The following is a 9,062-nucleotide window of genomic DNA, read 5'->3' as shown; positions in this document are numbered from 1 at the left end:
TTGTACATTTTTTTAAATTTAACGAAAAATATAGTAGGGAAAATTGTTTGGGAATGTATAGGAAAGTAAGGAACTTTTTTTGTCCTTGTAGGGTAAACCGAACATTTTCCCTGGTAACATTGACTATGAGCTATAGTCAGATTGACACAAAGCACCCATAGACATGTATGTTACCCCACAAATGCTTATGATTACTAATTCTGTAATGGTGGTTTAGGGTATGATATAGTCGTCCCCGCCCGACTTTCTACTTTACTTACTTGTTTTATTTATATTTTTAGGGAAAAACTCTTAAAAATTTGTAAGAGTTCTATAAAACTATTTTTGACTTTTTGATTTGGAAAGGGTAGAGTACGTAGAAGAAATGAAAATTATTCATATATGAGAAGAAGAGAGTGGAAATTTTTTGATATTTTGGTCAGTTTTAAGGATAAATTCACAATTTTGTAATATTTCTAGAAAAATATTTTAAACTTCCGATCACTGATTTGGGAAGATGAAAATGTGTAAAATAATTGCAAATTATGCGTATATGGGCATGAGGGTGCCAATTTTTTGTAATTTGCCATTTTAAACATTTTTAAAACCTGCGAGCGCAGAGTATTTTTATTCCCTCAACCACAGGATGAGGTTTTGTTGGTTATTCTGCTTGTAATACATCGAAATATTGGTCTCAGACTCCCTTAAGTATATATGTTCTGGGTCGTGGTCAAATTATGAGTCGATCTAGCGATGCACAGTGGTTTCGAATCGCTTTTTTTGGAAATAATTCTGCAAATTTTGAACGGATAAAGATATCAACAAAATGTTTTCTATGTATGAAAGCTGAGGTGTTTTCCTCTAAGTTTGTGGGATCCCTATTCGATCCACGTGCTGACCTTTAGGCGTTGAAAGATGGTCACCTCGGGTGTATGAAATTTTGATTCAGCTGTCAACTCCGCAATTTTGATCGGATTTTTTCTTTGGTGGATAGAATATGGGCCCCGCAACTCATTTTTTTTTTGGCAAAATTTTAGCAAAGTGGGGTCAGTATTTTGAACCTAGAAGTTCCGTTTTACTCCGAGACCACAGTTTTACTCCGATTTACTTGAAATTTTGCACAGAAAGCATAATTAGCATTCTAGGTGAAATCAGTTCAGATTTAGATATAGCCCCATATATATTGTAACGTGGTTTTCTTCGTGGGCTGGGGTAGGCCAGTGGCCGTCCAGGATTAACTTTTAAGGATCCACAAACCTTAAATAATAACACACTACTTCTTTTCCGGATTTTATTAACGACTATTATCTATATAAAATACAGTTTTGGGTAAGGGCAATGAGTGGGCTGAATGACCGGCGACGACTTGTGGGACTTCGATTATGAAATGTAGGCTGAGTTGGGTCGGACGATGACTCGGGCAGTGCTGGTTGACGAGTGGGCGATGTTGTTTGATGATGAAACGGTGTCGGTGAATTGACTGGATACGATGATGAACGGTGTCGGTGAATTGACTGGATACGATAATGGACGGTGTCGGTGAATTGACTGGATACGATGATGAACGGTGTCGGTGATAGGACGGGGTGATATCAACTGGTGACGACGGTGGATAGTACAGCGTTGACGATGGGGTCGGGCCGATGGTGTTCGTATACGGGGCTGATGATGGTGTCGGCCGACGGTGTTCGTGTGTGGTGATGACGGTGGGGTCGGACCAACGTGTTCGTGTGAGGTGATGACGATGGTATTGGACCGACGGTGCCGGGCCGACAGGTGTTCGTAGACTGGGATGACGATGATGTCGGTTCCGTCCCTGGGATTCGGCTATACTAGCCCAAGATTGAAACGGACGAAGCGCGGAAGCAGCCGAACTGCTGAAGTGACCAAATCGCGGAAGTGGACGGACCGCGGAAGCAGCCGAAGTGCTGAAGCGAACGGATCGCGGAAGCGGACGAACCGCTGAAGCAGCCGAACTACTGAAGCGAACGAATCGCTGAAGCGGACGGACCGCGGAAGCAGCCGAACTGCTGAAGCGAACGAATCGCGGAAGCGGACGAACCGCTGAAGCGAACGGACCGCGGAAGCGGACGAACTGTCGAACTGCTGAAGCGAACGAATCTCGGAAGCGGACGAACCGCGTTGGGTGGGTGCTAGTATAGCCGGGTAGGAAAAAGGGTAGGGGAGAAGGCGGTGGGGGGGTGTTAACCTACTACACTGTTAGGATGCGAACGAATCGCGTTGGGAAATCGGTTCTGATCTCGGAAGTTCGGCAGCGGTCGCCATTCGCTTTAATATTCTTCAAGCTTCGGGTGATTCATGCCAGTGTCTCCAAAAACCCACAGTCTTAAGTCGATGGTACTCTCGACCAAACGAGAATTACCCACATATACCCCACTTATGTTGGGTGCTGGAAATCGCTTTACCCCTATGATATTTGTACTTTCCTCAACTAAATGAGTCTTTGGGCACAGTAGTGGGTAGTTAAATATGCGTATAGTAAACAGTGACGCAGAGCAAATAGGTAGGTACAGGGCGCAAAGAGAGACCAAATCTAACCAAAATAATAATAATCCATAGAATAAAGTATGTACGAGCAATTGGCTCCAGATTGCTCCAGAAGCCAAATTTTTTTTCTAATTTGCTTCAAATGTTGCACAAGAAGTATCGTTGATAGTATCGTCAAGAGTGCTGAGTTTGATTTAAATCGGTTCAGACTTAGGTATAGCCCCCATAAAAAAGTACATTTGCAGAAATGCATTATTTTACTCTATCCAGGAAAGGAAAAAATCGTCGAAATCGGATCAAAATTGCGGAGTTGACGGCAAGTTCTATCCAGGAAAGGAAAAAATAGTCGAAATCGGATCAAAATTGCGGAGTTGACGGCTAAAACAAAATTTCATACCCCCGAGGTGACCAACTTTCAACGCCTACAGGTCAACCCGTGGACCCACTAGGGATCCACAAATTTGCAAACTTAGAGGGAAACGCCTCAGCTTTCATACAAAGAAAACATTATGTTGATATCTTTATCAGTTCAAAAGTTGCAGAATTATTTCCAAAAAAGCGATTTGGAACCACTATGCGATATCCATCCGTTCCATAATTATATATAGCACCCATATAAACCGATCCCCAGACTGGGTTTGCGGAGCTTCTTTGAGGGGCAAATTTCATCTCATCCGGTTGAAATTTGGTACATGATGTCGATATATATCCTGTACCTACCATTCAAAAATTGGATTTCATTTCCGTAGCTTCCTGGAGGTGCAAATTTCATTCCTTTTTTAACCGATCCGTATATTTGGCTTTTGAAGTTTCATGGAAAAATAAATTGAAATTTGGCACTCCAATTACCGTGCGAAAATTGGTTCATAAAGGTTTATAATTTTTTATAGACCCATCTATATAAGTCGATCAAGAACCCAATTGGATTATAGAGATTTTTAATCGGTCTCCATATGGACTAAGACAATGTTAGGAAGTTATCAGATACCATGCCATCGGCAAGTTCTACAACAATCCAAGTAATTTGTTTCCTTATTAAAACTTTCTACGCAATCCATGGTGGAGGGTAAAAAAATGAAGGAAGATGATAACTTCCTGAATGGCGTATTTGTTCCCGGTCTTCTATGCATCCTGAATTCTCTTCTCAATAGTTTTTCCGATCACAAGAAAATATCACCAAAATATTTCCAATTAAAAAATTGATTGACGTTGAAGAAATTTTGAATTAATAAATTAATTGATACAATTAACTTTTTCAAGATTAAGTAATTTAAGTCAGTGATTGAAAATTTGAAATTTTTAATTAAAAAATTAATTGATAAAATTAAGTTTTTAATCAAACTCGAAAGACTGAGTCAGTTACAAACGTGATGAAAAAAAAAACAAAAAAAAAAAAAAAATTTAATTTAATTTAAACAATTTAATTAAATTAATTAAAATTAAGTTTTAAATTGTAAAAAATAATCAAACTAAAAAGTCAGTTAACAAAGTAATTGCAAATAGTTACGTTTTTATTTCAAAAAAACTAATTGGGTTTTGCAATCAATATCAATAAAATGTTTAATTGAATCAATTAAAAAATTAATTGAAATTTTCTAACCAAATCAATTAATTTTTTAATCAAATATTTTTTACGCCCAATTAAAACTGTGATTGATACTATCATTTTTCATCATTTGAAGACATTTCAATTAAAAAATTAATTGTAACAATTAACAACCTCGAAAAAATATTTTTTTTTAATTGTATCGACTTTTATCCCCACATAGACACCATTTGAATAATACTAGCAAATATTTTGTGGAAATTGTCATTATATTATCCCTACTGTGTTTTATAAACAGTAAAATTTATAAAATTCAAATTTATTGCAAAAGTTCCGTAAAACAGTGGATCTTTATATGAAAATTATGTCCATCTGTAGAAGAGCATTTTTGGATTTAATATAATGAAGAGTACCTTCCAATTTTTTTCCTGGATGATTAAAATCGTTTTCACCAAATATTTATGGAAATTGGCTTTCACCACAAGTTCATTGCAACACTGTGCCCAATGTGGCAACAACATCAATAACCAACAATATTGGCAACATTCGACATCAAATTGGTCTTAGAAACCATTAGTGCGTGCCACATTCACGAGTGCGAGAGTAACTGCTACGACGAATGCGAAAGCGGCAACAAGCAATCAATTAATTTTCAATGTTGCCAACATTTTCCCCGAATAACAAGAACAACAGCCAGGGCACAAACAACAAGAACAACAAAACGTAGCACTCTGGCAAAAAATAAAGATCAATGAAAAACTTGTGGCAGCAGCGGGTGTTGTCAATTTTAAAAGCAATTAAATTTAGCTTTTGCCACAACTGAGACGAGAGTCGTATGTCGACTCAAGACACTAACTAATGATAAGACGAGAAAACTGCATTTAATGAGCTCCATTTGGACGCCGTTGCTTTAATTCCTAGCCCTCCTAACGAGGTCTTTTTTCTCTTTACTACAGTTAAAGTCAGGCTTAAAAGAGTGGCGCTACCGTTAATGGAATATTATTGGTTTATTTGTTCTGTTTTTCTTCTGTGTATGTTTTTTTACCTTCGTCTCGTTAATTGTTTTAATATTTATGTATAATTTTAATGGTACAATATTTTCACGATTTCAACATTTTGAATGCAATGCTTTTAATGACAGTGATTTTCATTTAACAAGCAATGCCGATTATAATGAGGTATTAATGTCGAACATTGAATACCGTTTGCAATTTTTATGCAACTCATGGATTTTCAGAAGCAAACAGCAGCAATAATAATAAGCCGTCTAAATAGACAGAATGAATTGGTTTTTTGGGTGAGGTCGCACCTTGTCGGCTGTGTCAGGTACATTCAATTAAATAAATAAATATCGAAAAGAAAACAATTGCGATTATTGTTTTCCAAATTAAATTAAAATATTACAACGCAACTCCAGCGATTTTTTGAGAGAGAATGGCTTGAATCATTCTAGGATATAAAGCTGTTTCAGAAGATGAAAGGGGAAAAAACAAGCATATACGACCGTAAGTTCGACCAGGTCGAATCTTACGTACTCACCACCATGGATTGCGAAGAAACTACTACTAAAAACTGTCATCCACAATCGAATTATTTGGTTTGTGGTAATACTTACAAGAGGCTCCGGAGGTCAAATCTGGGGATCGGTTTATATGGGGGCTATATATAATTAAATATAAACCGATATGGTCCAATTTTTGCACAGTTATTAAATACCATATACTAACACCACGAAACGCTTCATAAGCCAAATCTGGGGGTCGGTTTATGTGGGGCTAAAAGTGGTCAATAACAACTAAATACTTGTGCCACTTTTCAAGTCGATGGCTTGATTCGTTCGGACGTTAGCGTGCGTTACACAAGCGGACAGACATCGCTAGATCGACTCACAAGCTCATCACGACAGAAATATATACTTTAGGGGGTCTCAGGCCTAAATATTTCGATGTGACAAAGTTAATATACCCCCATCCTATGGTGAAGGTTATACAAATGACAAATATTTCGAATTTGGGACGTTTGTTTACAACTTTGCAATATATTCTGATATACACGCAAAGAAAAAAAAACGTTTGGAAAACGTGTACCGAAAACGTTTTTCTTTTGTTAAAGTTTTTTGAATTGCTTCGAAAATTTTAAACTTTTATCACCAAAAAAATTCGTTTGTTACAAAATTTTTATTTTTTCAATAACAAAAGTTATTTTTGAAACAACAACACAGTCCATTTCGTTTATATCAAACTCTGTTCTTTTCTGACTTTAGTCTTTAATAAGACACATTTTACAGTTCAAAATTTAATATAGTACAATGTACTGTTGAACATTTTTTCGGAATCTTCCGAACATATCTGGAATATATGTAAAAAAAAAACAATAAAAAAAACGTTGGTCGAAGCAGGGATCGAACCCACGACCCTTGGCATGCAAGTCGGACGTAGCAACCACTGCTCCACGGTGCCAAACTAAATGTTTGTTTCTGTTATGCTATATAAATATAACTTATATGGATATTTATCTATTGATGACCATAACAGGTACATAGCTCAGTGGTTAGTGTGTTGGCTTACAAAGTGCATGGTCCGCGGTGCGATTCTCCGTCCAGGTGAAAGGTAAAAAAAATTTTAAAAATTTATAAAATCGTATAATTTCTTCTACATTGTTGGCATTACAGGAAAAGGTGTTAAGAACTAAAAAACTTCGTGGATGCGAGAAAGATGTGAGATGCAATTAGCAAGAAAACAATGTTTTTTTTTTGAGTTTGTCTTTATAAAATTGTTTTTACATCCTGAAAAAAATAAACGTTTATCACAAAAAGTATATAATTTTCTTCCAAATACACTTCCTTACAGCGAAAAGCAAATGAGAAACGAACTTTGTTTGTCTAAAATTTCGTTTGGGAGGAAAGAATTATTTTTTTGCGTGTACCCTCCATCATGGATTTACGTTTTTCTGAACCTCTAGCATGAGAAAACTTCATCAGAACCGTTTGAAATTTGGTACGTAGTGTCAGTATATGTTTATACCCTGTGCCACACTGTGGAACAGGGTATTATAAGTTAGTGGATATGTTTGCACTGTCCGTTCGTCTGTCTGTGAACACATTTTTATGATCAAAGTCTAGGTCGCAATTTAAGTACAATCGACTTCAAATTTGGCAGCAGTATGTGTTTTGGGTCAGAATAGAACCCTATTGATTTTGTAAGAAATCGGTTCAGTTTTAGATATAGCTCCCATATATACTTTCGCCCGATATGTACTAATATGGTCATAATTTCAGCCTGATGTGTTTTAATTTTGCACAAGGAGTGCAAGTGTCGTAAAGTGTGCCGAATTTGGTTGAAATCGGTTCTGATGTACATATAGCTTCTATGTATATATATATATATATATATATATATATATATATATATATATATATATATATATATATATATATATATATATATATATATATATATATATATATATATATATATATATATATATATATATATATATATATATATATATATATATATATATATATATATATATATATATATATATATATATATATATATATATATATATTTCTCCCGATATAGACTTATATGGACCAGAAGCCAGAGTTTTGCCCTGATATGCTTCAAATTTTGTACAGGGAGTAGAATTAATGTTCTCGATATACGTGCCAATTTTGATTGATTGAAATCGGTTCAGATTTAGATATAGCTCCAAATATAGCTTTCGTCCGATTTACCCTCCTATGACCTCATAGGTAAAAATTTTTAATCCGATTTAAGTGCATCTTTGCACAGGGAAATAGACTTAATATTACTGCTATGCATTTCAAATTTGTTTGAAATCGGTTCAGATTTATATATAGCTCCCATATATATCTTTCACCCGATATACATTTATATGGTCCAAGAAGTCTGAGTTTTACCCTGATATACTTTAAATTTTGTACAGGGAGTAGAATTAACGTTTTCGATATACATGCCAATTTTGGTTGAAATCGGTCCAGATTTAGATATATATCCCATATATATCTTTCGTCCGATTTACACTCATATGACTCCAGAGGTCAAATTTGTAATCCGATTTAAGTGAGGTTTTGCACATGGAGTAGAATTAACATTGTAGTTTTGCATGACAAATTTGGTTGAAATCGGTTCAGATTTAGATATACACGCAAAGAAAAAAACGTTTGGAAAACGTGTACCGAAAACGTTTTCTTTTGTTAGAGTTTTTTGAATTGCTTCGAAACTTTTAAACTTTAATCACCAAAAAAATTCATTTGTTACAACAATTTTTATTTTTTTAATAAAAAAAGTTATTTTTGAAACAATAACACAGTCCATTTCGTTTATATCAAACACTGTTCTTTTCTGACTTAGGTCTTTAATAAGACACATTTTACAGTTTAAAATTTAATATACTACAATGTAATGTTGAACATTTTTCGGAATTCTTCCGAACATATCTGGAATATATGTTACAAAAAAAAAAAAACAAAAATAAAAACAAAAAAACTTTGGTCGAAGCAGGAATCGAACCCACGACCCTTGGCATGCAAGTCGGACGTAGCAACCACTGCTCCACGGTGCCAAACTAAATGTTTGTTTCTGTTAAATAAACTTTTGTTTATTCGGTTCGTGGGCTTAGATATATATCCCATATATATCTTTCGTCCGATTTACACTCATATGACTCCAGAGGTCAAATTTGTAATCCGATTTAAGTGAGGTTTTGCAAATGGAGTAGAATTAACATTGTAGTTTTGCATGACAAATTTGGTTGAAATCGGTTCAGATTTAGATATACACGCAAAGAAAAAAAAAAACGTTTGGAAAACGTGTACCGAAAACGTTTTCTTTTGTTAGAGTTTTTTGAATTGCTTCGAAACTTTAAACTTTTATCACCAAAAAAATTCATTTGTTACAACATATTTATTTTTTTAATAACAAAAGTTATTTTGAAACAACAACACAGTCCATTTCGTTTATATCAAACCCTGTTCTTTTCTGACTTTAGGTCTTTTAATAAG

This window comes from Haematobia irritans, chromosome 2 (assembly GCF_050003625.1).
Source record: "Haematobia irritans isolate KBUSLIRL chromosome 2, ASM5000362v1, whole genome shotgun sequence".
Taxonomy (NCBI): Eukaryota; Metazoa; Arthropoda; class Insecta; order Diptera; family Muscidae; genus Haematobia; species Haematobia irritans.
The sequence above is the reverse complement of the archived record's forward strand: the minus strand, read 5'-3'. Positions refer to the sequence as shown.